Genomic DNA, 17,197 nt, shown 5'->3' with positions numbered 1-17,197 from the left:
ATATCACACCACCAAAAGGCGCAAAAATGTACAAGCTCCAATGTCAACCTTTGGATCGCGCACGTGATTTTTAATCGGAGCTCCCGTGCCCCTACAACCTTGCCTCCTGCGGCCCTCTGCAGGCCTCCCACCTGGCAGCCCCTACTACTGGGCCTCCAGTTTTCCTCCTCGGCACCCTCGCAGTCAGGCTCTGCCCTCCTCCTCTGGCCAGTGCTGCGACTGGATCCCTTATGGCCTTTCCATGGCTGGGATCGACCCCTCCCAGATGCAAGACAATGAAGACCAGGCCGAGATCTTCGACTCTCTCATTTCTGAAAAATGATACCATTCGAAAAAAACCCACAGCTTCAAAGTTCGTCAAGAAACTAGCTGACATCCTAGAAATCTCCCTTCCCCCTAGTCTCCCAACGAAGGCAGTGATCTCTCTAGCAGAGAGAGGTCTGGTTGGACAATTTACTGGCCTGTGGCCCTCTCCCAGAGCTGTACAAAAATGGGTGGAGCGCAACAGGAACGCGAACATCCAAGGAAAAATTGCAATAAGATTCTGTGGAAGGGGTTACTACACATTCCTCTTTGAAACCAAAGAAGAACGGAATCTCATCTTCAGAAATGGTCCCTACTTCATGGATTCAAGAGGTTTCTATCTGAACAGATAGTCCCCTGACTTCGACCCAAAAATGGATATACCTAATGCAGTCCCAGTCTGGGTTCGCTTGCCCCATCTCCCTCTTCATTGCTGGGGAGACGAATCGGTCAAAGCCATTGGGAACGCTGTTGGAAAATACATCGATAGATGCGAACCAAAGGACAACATGCACGCATGTGCAAGGATCTATGTTGAAGTCGACTTAGGAAAGGGCCTTCCAAAAGAAATCAAGATCAAAGTGGACCAATGGACCCATATTCAGCAGCTGGACTATGAACAAATCTTGTTCAAATGTAAGGTATGCCATGAATATGGTCATTTTTCTAATAGGTGTAGTAAACTAAAAGAAAATGAAATGAATGAAAATGCTGAAGCCAGTGAAGACACATGGGAAAAGTCAAAAAAAAGAAAGAAAACCCCAAACAGTCTAGCCCAAAACCAGAGCCTCCCCCAGAAATCAAAGTTGCATCCTTGTCCCCCCTCCCATCTTGACTCATCCATTACCCTCTACATCAAACCCCTTCAAATCTTTGGAGGAAGAAGACCCCTCATCCCCCCACTCTCCTCCTGATCCCCAGGAGCCCCCTCTTCCTGAAAGCCAATGCCAAGACACTGTCGAATCCTCATTGCCTCTTACTATTTTCTCTCAACCTCTTCTTGATCCTCCCCTCAACAGAATCACCAAAATCCCATCTAAAGATCACAGGGGTTCTAGTGAACCCTCCAAGAAACCTATCCCAGGCAGGAAATCTGCTAAGCAGCATAGAGATGAGAACGCGCAAAAGGACATAGCAATGGGAATGCATACACCCATAGAAACTTATATCCTAGGGCAGCATGACAAAAAAGAAATCAACAAGGACCAAGGGGGGTGAGCACCTCCCCGCATACCGCATATCCAATGATGAAAATATTATCTTGGAACATCAGGGGACTTGGAAACCCCTCTAAGGTAGCAGCCCTATGGGATCTTATCATTTCAGAGAAGCCAATAATTATTATGCTACAAGAAAAAAAACAAAACCACAAGGAAATGAATAAAGTCATTGAGTAGCAGAGATAGTATCTAGGAGGTGACTTTAATTTAATCCTCCATGCCAATGAGAAAAGGGGAGGCAGTTTTACGCCCGATCCATATAGAATACAGTTGGAAAATATCATGCAAGAGCATGATCTTATGGATGTCCCTCCAAAAAACCATAGATACACCTTGAACAACCGCAGGATGGGTGCCAGTAACATCATGGAGTGGTTGGATAGAATTCTCATCAATATTACACTTCTCTCTACTTTCTCCGTCGGATATGCTAACATTCTAACATGCTCTACCTCCGACCACTTCCCAATAACTCTAATGCTGGAAAATCATAGGCCACTTGGGCCCATTCCATTAAGATATAGTTCTCTCTAGAATGATATACCAGTAGTTGCAGGGATTGTTTACAGCTCTTGGATCCAACACGTGGAAGGCTCTCCCAGTTTCATTTGGGAAACAAAACTATGGAAAACAAAACAAGCCATCAAAGAATGGGCTAAAACAAAGTATCAAGAACCAGAGAAGGTAAAAAAAGAAATTAAGAACAATCTGGAGAGTATCCAAAGAGCAATAGAGGATAATGGCCTTTCCCAAGAGAACAAACAACATGAAAATGAACTCTACTTACAGCTATACCGAGTTAACAGAGAAGAGGAAACAAAATGGAGGCTCACGTCAAGACAATTATGGTTACAAGGGGGTGACAAGAACTCAGATTTTTTTTCACAAGCAAATGATAGCCAGAAAGATAAGGAATAATGTTAGCTCCATCCTAGATGTAGAAGGTGATAGACAAAGCACTCAGCAAGCCATTCGAAGAGCTGCTACAGATCACTATCGGGACCTACTAACTGAAACAAAGGAAGTAGAGGATTATAGAGATTTATTGCAGCATCTCCCAACAGGGATAAGCAGGGAAATGAATGACATTTTAAGCAAGGAGATAGATGAGGAGGAAATCAGGAGATCAATCTGGACTCTTCAACCTGATAAAGCCCTGAGACCGGATGGCTTTCCCATCTGTTTTTATCGAGCATTCTGGGGAACTATTAAAAAGGACTTGACAAAAATGCTCAATTGGATCCAACAAAAAGGAAAAATAGGAGGATATACCAATGCTACTCATCTAGCACTCATCGCCAAAGAAAACAAGCGATCTTCCTTTGCTCGTTTCAGGCCCATATCACTCTGTAACTCCTCCTATAAAATCTTGACAAAATTCATTGCTACCCACCTAAAGCCTTTGCTCCCTTCTCTCATTTCTGAAAATCAAGGGGGATTCTTAGCCAACAGACAAATAACTGATTCCATTTTACTTGTGCAAGAAGCCATCCATTCGAGTCAAACCAGAAATGAGAAAGGGTTTATCCTCAAGCTTGATCTGGCCAATGCATTTGACAGAGTGAGACACTCTTTCCTCTTGGCAGCTTTGAGGAACATGGGATTTGATGACCACTTTCTCAACCTCATTCGAGCCTGCATTTTGGGGCCATGGATCTCCCCTCTTGTAAATGACAGACTTGGAGAAGTTTTCCAATCCTCTAGAGGCCTCCGACAAGGTTGCCCCCTCTCACCTTATCTCTTCATTCTAATGGTTGAATCCTTCAGCAGAGCATTGCACTTCAGCCAGAGGGTTGGCTTAATCACAGGAATAAAATTTGGGGATGGGGTCAAGAACATGAATCATTCACAATTTGCTCATGACACCCTACTGATTGGAGGGGCCCCCACCACAATAGCCAAGCGCTTCAAATCTCTCCTTGACAAATACATGAGCTACTCTGGCGAAATGGTAAATAATTTGAGAAGTTGCATATATGGTTGGAACACAACAGTACAGGTGCTTCACAATATCGCCATCATCTTTGGAGTCACATGCAAGTATGATTGGACTCACTTCTCTTACTTGGGCATGCCTCTAAGTGCTGGAGCTTTGAGAGCAGAAGTCTGGGACATATTAGTCGAAAAAACGAAAAGAAAAGTGCAGCAGTGGGGATCTATTTGGCTCAACCCAGCTGGTCGCCTCACTCTTCTTAAGTCAAGTATATCTTCTCTCCCCCTATATCATTTTTCTCTTCTTCAAGCTCCGGCCTCCTTCCACAACAAAATGGAAATCTTCCTTCGCAAATTCCTACGGTAGGGGGGGAAAATGACAAAAAGAAATTCAACTTGATTAATTAGAAGCAGGTGATCGATTCCTAAGACCGAGGAGGTATTGGAATTAGATCTCCTAATTCTCAATTTAGCCTTTGGAGGCAAAATTGTCTAGAGACTCATTACTGGACTCCTAGCATGGTGGAAAAAAGTGTTGGAAATTAAATACCTCAATTTTCCTAGACAGCAGCTTCTTGATCGAGATATTCCTAATAGAGAATCCTTCAAAATTTGGCGATTATGCAAGAGAGAAATTCCACTAATTGCTCAAAATACTTCAAAAATCCCCAAGAGAGGTGCAAGCATCAATATTGGAGCAGATAGAATCATGGGTCAGCAGCCAATAAATAGACATGGGGGAGTCCACCCTATCCTTTCCTTTTTTGAAAGAATAGGCATTCATTACCTAGACAAAATCTCCCAATGGGATCCTCACACCCTTCTTTTGTTAGGTTGGGCCTTCGCAACCATACCCAATAGTCTTAACGCAAGTCTTCCTGTCCTTCAATCCCTTTTTCACAGTATAGTCCCTGTCAAAAAGAACGATATTGATGTGTTTTGTTGGGACCCATCCAGATCCTCTTACACCATCCAAGCTACTCACCATTATATTTGCAACATCAGCTACCCCATAAAAATTTGGCACCACTGGAAGGTGATTTGGAAATCTGAGGCAATTCCAAAAAACAAGTTTTTTCTCTGGACCCTCCTCAAAGGGAAAACCCTCACGGCCGAAAATTTGCAAAAGAGGGGAATTAATGGCCGCTCTCATTGTCCTAACTGCTTCGCTGTTGAAGAATCAATGCATCATCTCTTTATTGAATGCCCTTTTTCCATCAACTGCTGGAGGAACTTGTCTCATAACAGTCAAATCCCATGGAACACCCAAAACACCACAGGAGAAATTCTTTACAAATGGAAAAAAAACTACCGCTGGCAGCACATGAAAAATAACACAGTGAAGAGAGTCTGGGACATTCTTCCCCACAATATGCTATGGAATATTGGCTGGCATGAAATCGGAAGGTTTTTAAGGATAAGGACTCCACTGTTAGAAGCCTTTGCACCAAGGCAAGGAGACTTTCCCTTGAGATCATCTCAATTAAGAATCCGAGAAGTATAAATGTCAGTGAACTCAGCATAGAAGAACACATTTTCATTGGACACCTGTTAGACCAAAACACCAGCAACCAGAAGGGCAACGCTGCTAGCAACAGAAACAACAATGTTCCCCCTAACTAGAAGATCAGGCTAAAAGAGGAAGAATTTGCAGGTTGGCTTAAAAACACCAATAGGAATTATCTCTATTTCAATGGGGCCTCAAAGTCGAATCCTAGGGTAGCAGGGGTGGGAGGAGTTATTTTTAATGCTAATGGGGATAACATACTCTCATACGAGTGGGGTCTTGGCCACACTTCCAATAACAAAGCAGAAGCCCTGGCCCTTTACGAAGGTCTTATCCAACTTGGGAAGCTTGGTATAGACACAGTCATGATATTGGGAGACTCGGTGATAGTCGTTAGTGCAATGGTTCAGAACAGGGATCTGCCCAATGCTCTCCTTCAGCAGATTATCAGATGGTGCCAAATTTTAGGGCACACCATGAAATTTGTGCGCTACTATCATGTTTTGCGATCGCGCAATAAAATTGCAGATAGTCAAGCCAACAAAGCTTGCGCCAGATCACTGGGCTGCCTTATCTGCAATGGCGTGGAATAATTTTATCATATACCATAATGAAGAGACCTCCTGGATCTGAACAACATCTCAGCTCATCTGATATACCTTTGGTTTCTGTTGTTCCGTTTTCCCGAAGGAACAACAGAAAAAACGGAACAACAGAAAAGGAAAAAAAGAAAAGGAACAACAGAAAATATAGCAGAAAAAACGGAACAACAGAAAAGAAAAATGCAGCTCCAACAAGTTCGTCAAGCATGAATTAAGTCAGCATCGATGACAAACATGAAGAGTCCACTGCTCGACACATCAGCCACAATAATATAGATTGATATGCTTTGTAAATGTTGTTATTTACTACTGCAGTTTGTTAGGATTTACCTTTGGTCTTTGGTTTTTAGAAGCCCAAAAGGCAGGATTAAGGAGGAATTTTGTTTAAGTTGTAACTCCTTCTTCCCTAGCTCTTCTTGGCACCTCAGCATGTATTTCAGGAGCTCAGTCTCCCTCCTTTTTTCAGATTTATAATAGCAACCAAATTTGTCAAAAAAAAAAAATGTACAAGCTCCAACAAAAGCTAAAACATATCAAGGAAAAAATAAAACAGCGGAATCGCTTTACCTTCGGTAATATCTTTCAGGCACAAAAAACTCTTGAACAAGAAATGAAAAAATTATAGCAGAGAATCATAGTTGAAGGCAAATCCGAAACCATAACAAAACAGTAACATCAACTACAAACACAGATCTCAGAAAGAGCAAGACAGGCAGAGATTTTTTGGAGACAAAATTCAAGGATCCAATGGCTTAAAGAGGGCGACTGCAATACAAAGTTCTTCCACTATACCACTATCCAACGGAGAATGCACAACAACATTACTCTCCTCCAAAATCGACAAGGGGAACATCTAGAGAAGCATGAAGATATAGAACAGGAACTCCTCACCCACTTTCGCAGGGTGCATCAGGAAACAGATACTGATCGGCTGCCAGCTATAGAGAAGATCATCAAAATTATTCCTAAGATCGTAACTGAGGAACATAATCAAATACTCCTTAGGCCTATTTCTTTACAGCAAGTGGAGACAACTATGCGACAACTCTGGAAAAGCGCCCGGACCAGACGACTTCACTTCAGACTTCTTTCACAACTTCTGTGATCTAATCAAGGAGGAAGTCTGAAAAGTAGTCGAGGAGTCTAGAGTTAACAGATGGATGCTTCCATCCTTGAATGCCACCTTCTTCGCCCTCATCCCTAAGGAGGAGAATAGCCAGACTTCGAACAAATTCCGACCTATTGCACTGTGCAATGTATTGTATAAAATTGTCTCCAAAGTGATCGCCACACGCCTCAAGCCCCTGCTTCCTCTTCTTATATCACCGGAGCAATCAGGTTACGTGGAAGGAAGGTAGATCACCGATGGCATAATTCTCACTCATGAAATCATTCACTCCCTAAAGCAAACCAAAAAGGCAGGTATGCTCCTAAAAATCGACCTCTCAAAAGCTTTCAATACTTTAAGCTGGAAATATATTCAAAAAATACTGCTAGCCTTAGGATTTACCCCCCCCTTGGGTAAGATGGATTATGAGTCTCATCACTTCTACCTTTTTCTCAATTCTTGTCAACGGGACCCCTTCCACCCCCTTACACCCATCCAGAGGTATCTGACAAGGGGACCCTATCTCACACTTTCTATTTGTTACTATGGCGGAAGTTCTTGGATGTTACATCAAAGATGCCCTTCAAAACCAACAATTATGAGGTGATAGTAAAAAAAGGTAAAGGTAAAGGATTAGGGGTTTGTCTACTGGCATTCACTGAGTGGTTGGTTTACCATGGTTGTGAAGTAATATTCAACAAAGGAAAAGCATTCCTGAGACATATAGCCACGGGGCAGGTGAAGCAGATCGGGGTTTGTGTGAAGAACCTGTATAAGCTAGATGTGGAAGAATGTGCTACATTAAGCACTAAGGCAGAGAAAGTGAAGGTCGCGATGTCGATGAACTTTGGCACAAAATATTTGGTCATTTGTATCATGGTACCTTGAATATTATAGAACAAATAACTATTCGCCTCTCAAAAGGAGCACTTAAGCAATAACATATATGTAAAGGATGTACATTACAAAAGTACATAAAATCCACATTCCATGATCAGGACAACAAAGCACATGCAGTCCTAGAAAGGATCCACTATGATGTTTATGGACCTTTCTCGACAACCTACACTATCAGACACAAATATTTTGTCACTTTTATTGATGACTTCTCACGGAAGTGTTGGATCATCTTCACGTGGAATAAAGATGAGACATTCTCTGAGTTCCTATAATTCAAGACACTAGTTGAAAATGAAACTAGCAAGAAGGTGAAGGCTCTATTGTAGAGGCTGCAACACCCTCCAAAATTTTGGCCTGCACTTAAATTTCAAAGCCTACTATGGATATTGTGATCAATAGCTCCTTAGTCACTTATTGGTAAGTTGATGATCTCAAGCTCCCCTTTTCGATCTTAAGAGTCGTTTATGCTTTTATCTTTACATAGAATGTGTCATCTTTGGGCATGGGGGTAATCACTTGTCATGAAAAGGGAGGTTTGTTTTGCTTCAAGGGGAAATATCTATGAGAATGAGACATGTTTAACACTCAATTCACACACTCTTACAAAAGTGTCGCCTTTATCCTCCCAAATTCTATAATCGAAGCCGCACTTGCCGTAAGCTTCCACAAAGGTTGTTGCATTAAGTGAAGTATGTGTTATATATTCTAGATGGTCTATGTTGTATCGATAAGTTTTCAAGTGTGTGATCGTAGTGAAGTTTTATCACTATTCACATAAGTTCCACTGATCCCACACTTAGCTAAATTTCGGAGTTTCCTTAGCAACCTAGCCTCATCCAACTTTCCTAAACTACACACTTCACATATGTAACCCTCAAGCTTTTTCGTTGCTTGTTCGAACCGTGCAATGCGTAGAAATCCCAACCTCCCTTACCATTCAAAAATACGTAGTGGTTTCCTCCAGTGTCCTTCCCTCAGCTGGAACCCACTGTCTCCAAAAACTATGCAGTTTTGTCCCTTGACTACCCAGTCTGCCTTGCAGCCTGAAATTGCATAGATGTGTCCTCCCAGGGCCTCGTCCCAAGTAGGGCCACGAAGAAAGATGACATGATAGATGACTCTCAAGGAGTTGAGGAGAAAAATAAGTAGACCAAGAAACCCAAGGTATGATAGAATATTAGGACCGCATGAAGACTCCATTTGATGCATAACCCTTTGGAGGCTAGGTATGGAAAACAAAGCACGTCTTTTGAAATACACCTCTTAATGTAGCTTAAAAGTTTGCATATCATTGTCGTATCATCCCGTCTTCAATGACATTCATTGTTGCAAGAACTAAAATTCATTCCACGTGTTTGATCTAGGTGTCTTGCTCCCTTTCACTTGTTTATTACATAGATTAGAAGATGAAGAGTATTACCACTTGTTTATTTAAGCTACTGAGGTTGTGACCAACATGATCTTATGACTAACCAGGCACGATGCAAGGCATCCTAAGTGGGATGAAAGATGTTTGATGATATGTATGTAGTTAGTACACTCCTCTGCATTACTCCTTTGCATTAATCCTTTCTTTGTATCTTGCATGTACCCTCACCGCTTGTCAGATTTGGCTACCTGCTGCCAATAGTCTCTTAGCTCTTTCCTGACAAAGCAGGTGAAGGAATTTCCTTCAACCTGATTTCTTCAAGGCTCTTCATAGAAATTCTATAACTAAGAGAAGGAGATGTGGAATCTCATTATCAAACTCTTGAAAATACTTTGCATGTTCGAATATATCCAAACAATTAAGCTATCACTCAACAACATTGTCAATCTTGGAAGACTCAAGAAAGATCACATCTCTAGATATTATAAACTTCTTATTCACTTCATCAAAGAGATGGTATGTTGTGGAGGTATAAGTACCCAAAGAAGATACATTTGTGACTCCTTGCACTGAGTTTTTTTATCTGTTCCTTAGGTATGAAGGCATAATATGAGGAACCAAAAAACCTGGGATGCCTCACCGAAGGAATGTGGCCATACCACATTTCATAGGGAGTCTTGTTTCTAATAGCAAGAGTTGGACACCTATTATTTATATACACAACACATAGAACCACATCAGCCCAAAACCTTATGAACTTAACATGTGAACTATGCCAAGTTCATAGTGAAAGTAATACATTCCAATGAACTATGTGTTGAAAAATATAACAAGAAATTCTCAATTTGATTTTTCCTTGATTAAATTGAAGAAATTCAAATTTCCACATCAAAAGACAACTTGGATGATGTTAACTTGTGTGACATGGCTTGTGTCACCTAGTTTACTCAATAAATTCGAGTTGGAGGAGTTAGAGTTTAGTTCTGCATATGTGATTGCCAACTTGTGGCAATAAAGGTCAATTATCTCAGGTTGTTGTCAGTTAAACTAGTTCTAACTTTTGGAGGAACTATTGGAATGCCATTTAAGTAATGGGACTTCAGTCAAACTCAGTGATCATCTAGTTAACTGATCAATCAACCCAAAATAGTTGGGGCATGAAGAGAAGTCAAGTCCTCTAAAATTGGTGGAGATTCGAAGGTAGTTTTAATTTCTTGTAGCTCACACAGTTGCAAGAACTTGCTATAACCATAGTGGAGGACGCAGCTTGATTAGGAGCTTCTTGTGAAATTACAGAGTGAATGATTGTTGGTAGCATTAATAGCCTACCAGCAATTTGTTTTGCACTAGAAATCAATGTTTTGGGCATGGTTTTTGAGGGTGGATATTTGTTTTTATGATTTTTGGTCATGCACATCCTCACTAAGTATCTTGGGAGGTCTGTAATAGTTCCTTTCATGCACATCCTCACTAAATATCTTTTGGGATGTCTATACTAGGTCCTTTTAAATTTCTGTTTGTCAAGGCTTAACTACTTATGGTCTTAGGTGCTCACAACAATTTGACAGTTTATGGCACTTTCCAAATCACCATTCCTGAAAGGGTCCAACAAAACAACTTCAGAGGAAGATGAGAAGGGAAAACTCTTGTTGAACTAGCCTAGAACTAGTGGAATTGGTTGGTCCCAATGGTTTTAGAGTTGTACTAGTCTAGTTTGGTGGTTCAGATTGGCTAAGGTCGGTCTTGTATTGAACTGACCTTAAAATACCAAATTCACTAGTTCTCTAATAAACTGACCAATTCTGAAGAAAGTAGTGCAACATAGCTAATGACCACCAAATAATAATTTTTTAATAAAAAAATACTGAAAAGGAAAAAAAAAAATTTATTAACTCCAGGGCCCTACAAAACCTAACCCTAGTAATTAATGGTAATATTTAATTTTTAAAGTTAAAGTAAAAGTTGACATTCTCCTTATCTTTCCTTTTTGAAAAGGAAAGATAAGGATAATGTCATATTTTACTTAAATTTTTAATATTAACATTAATTGTTTCGAGTTGTTTCAGAGTGGTTCCAACTTCATTCAATTTTGAGAAAGTCAAATTTTAGATCCCATTCAAAACTTAGTGGTTATTGTTTGAACCGCTTCTCTATAATGAGTCCTAGACTTGGACTTCCAATTCTTCAGGTGCAATTATTGCATAATCATATTCCTTGTGAGAATTTGCAGCAGAAGTTGATCTTTAATCCATTGCAAGCACTTGACCTAGCATAGGGAACCATCTGCTACCCCTCTCAAGATGGTCCCATAGCCCCTCAAGAGCTATCCATCAAGAGCTATATAATACAAAAGAACCAATAGCATATGTAGTGTTGATTTCAGTTGTCCCCGGTTCATATGGTGTTACAGATTCTCCCTCGCAGGCATGGGCGCCCACAAGATCATCAAATAAATCGGCCCTCTCATCCCATTCGTGGATTTCCTGTCAATCACCGCATCTCAACATGCAATCAATGCATTAGTTATAATCATAGTATCAGATAAATAGTCCAGATGCCAATACTTTCATTTCATCCTAATAACATAAAGTGATTGTTATCACAAAATTTTGAATAGTAAAGATCTGCATACTCTTGAATGTCATAAAATTTGCATGCAATTACCCCATGTTTCACATCATAAAATACTCTCATAAGTTATAACATCAACATATCAACATCAAGGATATATCATGACATCTCATAATAAATGAACCACATGTCAATTTACATCATGATCCCTATGCATATCATATCCATCATGAGAATTCAACATCATTATCATAACAAATAAATAAATAAGCACCACATATACATCGTTAACCTCTCATTAGAACTATATACATTTACCACATACCATCATATCACGAAACATCATTAATATGAGAATCATCTCAATACTTATCAAATATAGAACAACAATACACTATAAGCATACTTATCATGAATTAATTTCATTTACTTGTATAAACAGTTCAACATCCCTCTAGGATCTAAGTGAGGATGTGGTCCAACCCTGAACATGATTATGTTATCCCATGAGTACTATTAGTGTCATGTTTTCATCAAGGTACCAATTACTTTTTCAATATACATTTCTTGTTCTTTCTATTAGGAAGTTAAGCATTACATCATAGGTATACTCATCTAAGTGCATCATTAAATTTCAAATGAGTCTCATCATCTTGAGGCTTAACCTCTTGTCGAATATTCTTCCTTCCCCAAGGACATTTGAGTCAAATTCAATGTTAAGATATTATCATTTGTACAATCATTTAAATCATCAATATCATGTTAAAATTCCATTATCACTATACATATTGTGCTTATCCAAATGGAACACATACATGAGGTCATCCTTATTTAAGTCTTAGGTTATGCTTAATCCACCTGCATGAATGATTAATCCATTGTTATGCTTCCATTGTAGCCCAGTAGGTCAAGTTACTTGGCTCTTACTAGAGCAGCTTGGGTTCAAGTCCCCACAATTGAAATGATGTGCTTGTTGTCCCCTCGTTATTTATCCATCACTTGCATCATTTTCATTGTGAATCTTGGCTTATCTCATCAAGTTCCCACTTGATATCTCTTATCATAGATTCATCCATCTTCAAGTTAGACTAGGGATTCTTCCACCTTAATTTTCACTCGTTGAATCTTTAGTTTATAGTTTGAAATGCTTGGAACCACTACCACCATTACCATCCATGAATGATTTGGTATGCATAATATGTTTGACAATAAATTCTTTATCGATAATCAATTTACACTTAAATTTCTTATTAACTCAAAATACCACACATACAATATATTAAAAATAATAATAATATAAATATTCACACTTCCAATAAATAATAAAGTAAAATAACAAATTCTCAATTTCAACATAATATTTTAATATTAAATAAAAAAATTCAATTTTTATTACTCATTTTAACATAATACTTTAATAATAATTAAACAAATTTAAGCTCTATTATCTAATTTATTAAATGACTAAATCCACATTATATAAATTCCTTCTCATTCCTTAAAACTTGGTGAGTCATTTTTATACTATACTTAATACATGTTTTATATAATATAAAATAACACTCATTATATATATATATAAACCTTTACTTATAATTTTAAAATTTAATTTAAATATATTTTCATAATACCACATCCTGTAAGTCCTATTTTTTCTAATAAAAAATTATAGTCATCCATAAATATTAATTATAACCTCAACCCATTATATACTTTATGTTAATGAGTTATATGAATTACATGGTGTCCATTATATTGTTTTAATATTAATGTATATGTATATTATCACTTCCGTTAAATATAAGCACTAATTTTAATAACCTTAATGCATTAAGGTTAACACATGCAACCTATTAAGTTTTTTTCTTTAAAAAGTCGTCTTGCCTTAAAGTAGCCTCTCTGTCTCTCATCTTTCACATTTCCCCGTGTGCCCGACACCTCTTTTCTCTCTGCCTTATTATCATATATCTCTTAATTACATCAGCGTTGTGATGTTTATTACTTGTATCGTTCTACGTGAAGAATTCACCAATATGGCAAATAAATAATTTGGCATTTAGCAAATTAAACAACAATTTTTTTTTTATCACTAGTTTTGTCTCTCTTATTTACTTTTTCTTAGCGAATTCCTATAAGTGGTTTTGTTGAGTCTATTTTTGACGCTCACAGATTCGGCTTTTGGAAGTACTCTGGACTTTGACTAAATCGCATTTTGGGGCTCGTCTTAGCATAAACATCATGCATATGATGCTTCTGAGGTTTCGTCGATCTTGAGGATGCGACAATGTTCACCGTTGATTGCTTTAAGCATATGGAGGAGGATTAACTAGATTTGCCTTCATAAGTGAATATTTGCCACTAATGCAACCAATGTTTTCGCCAATGTAATAAACACAACACTCCAAGAGAGGGTATAAGGATTATTTCCCCAATGCCACAACCTGAACAACGAGTGACGATACATAGCAAAACATGTATTGCAATAAAATTTATTATGAAAGCGTAAGCTCCCCAGGAAAATATCATATAGAAGTAGGATAAAGCATTTAATGTTGACGTTTCCTTATCTGCATTGGCTTTTGGAAAACCTACAGTCAAGGCGTTTGGATTTCTTTTCTGGCCTCTAAAGTGATTACGAGGCAAACGAGCCCCTGGCCTCGCCAGACATCTGGTTAAGACCACAATCTCATGATGTACTGTCATAACCCCATTTCTCAAGAATAAATTATATATATATATATATATATATATATATATATATATATATATATATATATATAGTCATAAGGTTTTACATACCCGGGATTACCCTTTGGAATTATATATACAATTTCCTATGATTCATTTACCTTATGTCACTTTATGCATGTCAATTGTCATACGGGTATGGTTTAAGGGATTGGTGTACTGCTTTTTAACTTTAATAAAAATCTTTGTATGGTTTGGACGCATGTTAACCACGCGGAAATGGTTCCGGGGGTAACTTTACATTTTCCCTTTAGCCATCACGTGGCACCCCTTATCCATTACTATGAGAATTATCTCCTGCTCTGCTTCGTACTGTATGAGGTCGACAGGCTGTCCAGTCTTTTCGCCTTATATCAACGGTGGAGGGCACACTTTGTAATCCAACAGTGGCAAATCGTCTCCATGGGCTACCGCCTAAACTAACGCTTGCCTTGGGTGATGGGATCATTTTTTTGGGAACTTTCTCTGTGGCTTTGCTCTGGTTCAGTCCATGCATTCCATCTCAGAGAGCCTAGCTTGCAGACCTTGTTCAAATGCCGGAGGATTCGTTTCCAAACCCTTCAGGTAGATAACCGCATAATGTCGTGTTCCTTCTGTAACCTTTTGGCTATGCGTTCTTTTCGATTTACTGATAAACTTATCAATTATGCTCATGCATCATGCATCTACAGGATTATTCAGCAATGGGGTCCTCCTACAGCAATGGAATGAGTGTTGTTCATTCACTGGCTGGAGTTTTCTTTAGTGGTAAGTGTCTTCGCAAGCACGAGGATAAATTCCTTGAGTTTTTGTTTTACTGCGGTTTGCATTACTTCTATTGTTGTCTAACATGTGCTATTCGGGTTGCTCCTTGTACATATTAGGCACCCGTTCCTCACACGACCTAAAGACTAAGGAAAACCCCACCCCCATTCTATTTCGACTTCCAGGTATGGGGAATCCTACCGGCCGCAGCTATGTCTGTTTTGCTTTAGAGTTTTTCTTGTGTTTAGAGGAGGGTAACCCTCTAGGTCACCTTTATTTTTTATTGAACCAGGATGGGGAGGGTTATTCGTTCCCTCCAGGATCCAGTTACCATGGACATGACAAATGTAATTTTAGACTCTTGAATTTGGATGTCCAAATGCAATTCCTCTGCTCGGACAGTTGTAACTGTATATATATATTTTAACGCACACCTGTGCTTATTTTGCTCACAACATATTAAGCTCCTTGTTTATTGGACTATAATTTATTGTGAGGATATACTACTTTTAACGACAAAATATTTTTTCCTCGATTGTGCTTGTTTAAAGGTTACCGCACCGCGGCCTTTCTGTACAGGAATTTGTACTCGTTTTTGTTTTATGAGTTCATAGTATTGCACAACTTTTATCTATGTCACGTTTTTTGTTTGGTTTAGCTGCACATTCCTATATGGTTTATATGATGTTTTATGTAATTGACTGAAGAGGGTCTTATCCCCTAAGCTTACAACCTCCCTTGTATAGAGGGTGCGAACCCTGCCCCTCAATTATAGTGTTCTTTTGAATTAATTCCTTATTGCTTCCAGGTTATTAATAATTGTATGCTGGAAAGAGTTAAAATGTGGACAAGATAATAACCCTACCAACCTGTTGTTCCATTCTATTCCAAACCCATTTTTCCTTTTTGGGTGTTCCATTTGGCTTAGATAATGTCCATAGAGCGGGTCTCCAGCTGCGCCACTCCGCTTTGTGGCCTTCCTTATTACAGAGGAAATGCTCTACCGCACCTTAACACAACGTGCAATAATCTCTACCTTAGATTAGGGTCAATACAGTTTGCGGCAAGCAGACATTGTTTTATTTTTATTTTTTTCTAATTATATACACCTATGTCTCTTAAAGAAAGGGGCTCGGCCCAAAGGCTACAAGACATTACTGAGTAATGCTGGTCTTGAGTTGATTCCATTCACACGTCTAATTTTGGGTCTGCCTAAGCATTTATTTGTTTCTTTCTTATTTACTGATTGGGATTTTGTTTGTTGCAATATTCATGGGATGTGAAGTTATCATGTTTGATGTTGTTGCATGATTGACTTACAAGAATGTCCCAACGTGGCACAGAGATCTTTGCAGGTATCTCTTTTACAGAGGGGTTGGATCTCTAAGTAGAAATGAAGGTTCCTTAATTGTGTGGTGGGACAACTGCCTGAACCGATTAGCTAAATATCTTTGTGAATTTCAGGGTGTGTGAGAACATTCCTATTGTTCTTTGTGGAAACAAGGTTGATGTGAAAAATAGGCAAGTGAAAGCTAAGAAAGTTACTCTTCATAGAAAGAAGAATCTTCAGTGCTATGAGATATCTGCAAAAAGTAACTACAACTTTGAGAAGCCATTCATGTACTTGGCATGGAAGCTCTCAGGGTGAGCCTTCAATCTAGTTTCTGATGCTGCCTAATATGAATGTTATATTAAAAAATTTGCATTGATTCTATAATGGGTTATTTTTATAGGGATCCAAACCTTCATTTTGTGGAGTCACCTGCTCTTGCTCCTCCTGAGGTTCAGATAGACCTTGCAACCCAGTAGCAGTAAGTAGAATGCTATTTTCTTATTTTTTTTGTTAACTTTTATTGAAATGATTTGTTCCATTTCCAAAAGATTGAAACTTTGGCTTACAATCTTTTATGTTGTTAGGTATGAGGCAGAACTTGTAGTAGCTGTGGCCCAACCCCTTCCAGATGACGATGATGATGCTTTCGAATAGCTTTGTTAAGATGCTTTTGCATATTTAGGGATTGGCAGATTCAATTAGTTTTGTATCATTGGAGTTTGCTCTTGAGTTCCGACATTTAATTCTGATTTGTATTTGGGGCTTAGAATAACATTATTGCATCTCTCTATATGTGATTTGGGTGCTGTGCAGATGTTTTCATCGGTGGAGTTCGCTAAGCTATCTTAGTTCAACTCCAT

At 38.8% G+C, this 17,197-nt stretch overlaps 1 pseudogene; it reads left to right on the top strand.

Moving 5' to 3' along the window:
* The first annotated feature begins 14,479 nt into the window (after positions 1 to 14,479).
* On the top strand, positions 14,480 to 16,991 carry LOC149220884 (GTP-binding nuclear protein Ran1B-like; annotated as a pseudogene).
* Positions 16,992 to 17,197: the final 206 nt, after the last annotated feature.

The sequence above is a fragment of the Pinus tabuliformis genome, chromosome Q, assembly GCF_031772625.1.
Source record: "Pinus tabuliformis cultivar Carrire ecotype Pingquan chromosome Q, CPIR1, whole genome shotgun sequence".
Taxonomy (NCBI): domain Eukaryota; kingdom Viridiplantae; phylum Streptophyta; class Pinopsida; order Pinales; family Pinaceae; genus Pinus; species Pinus tabuliformis.
This window is presented reverse-complemented; position numbering and strand designations above follow the sequence as displayed.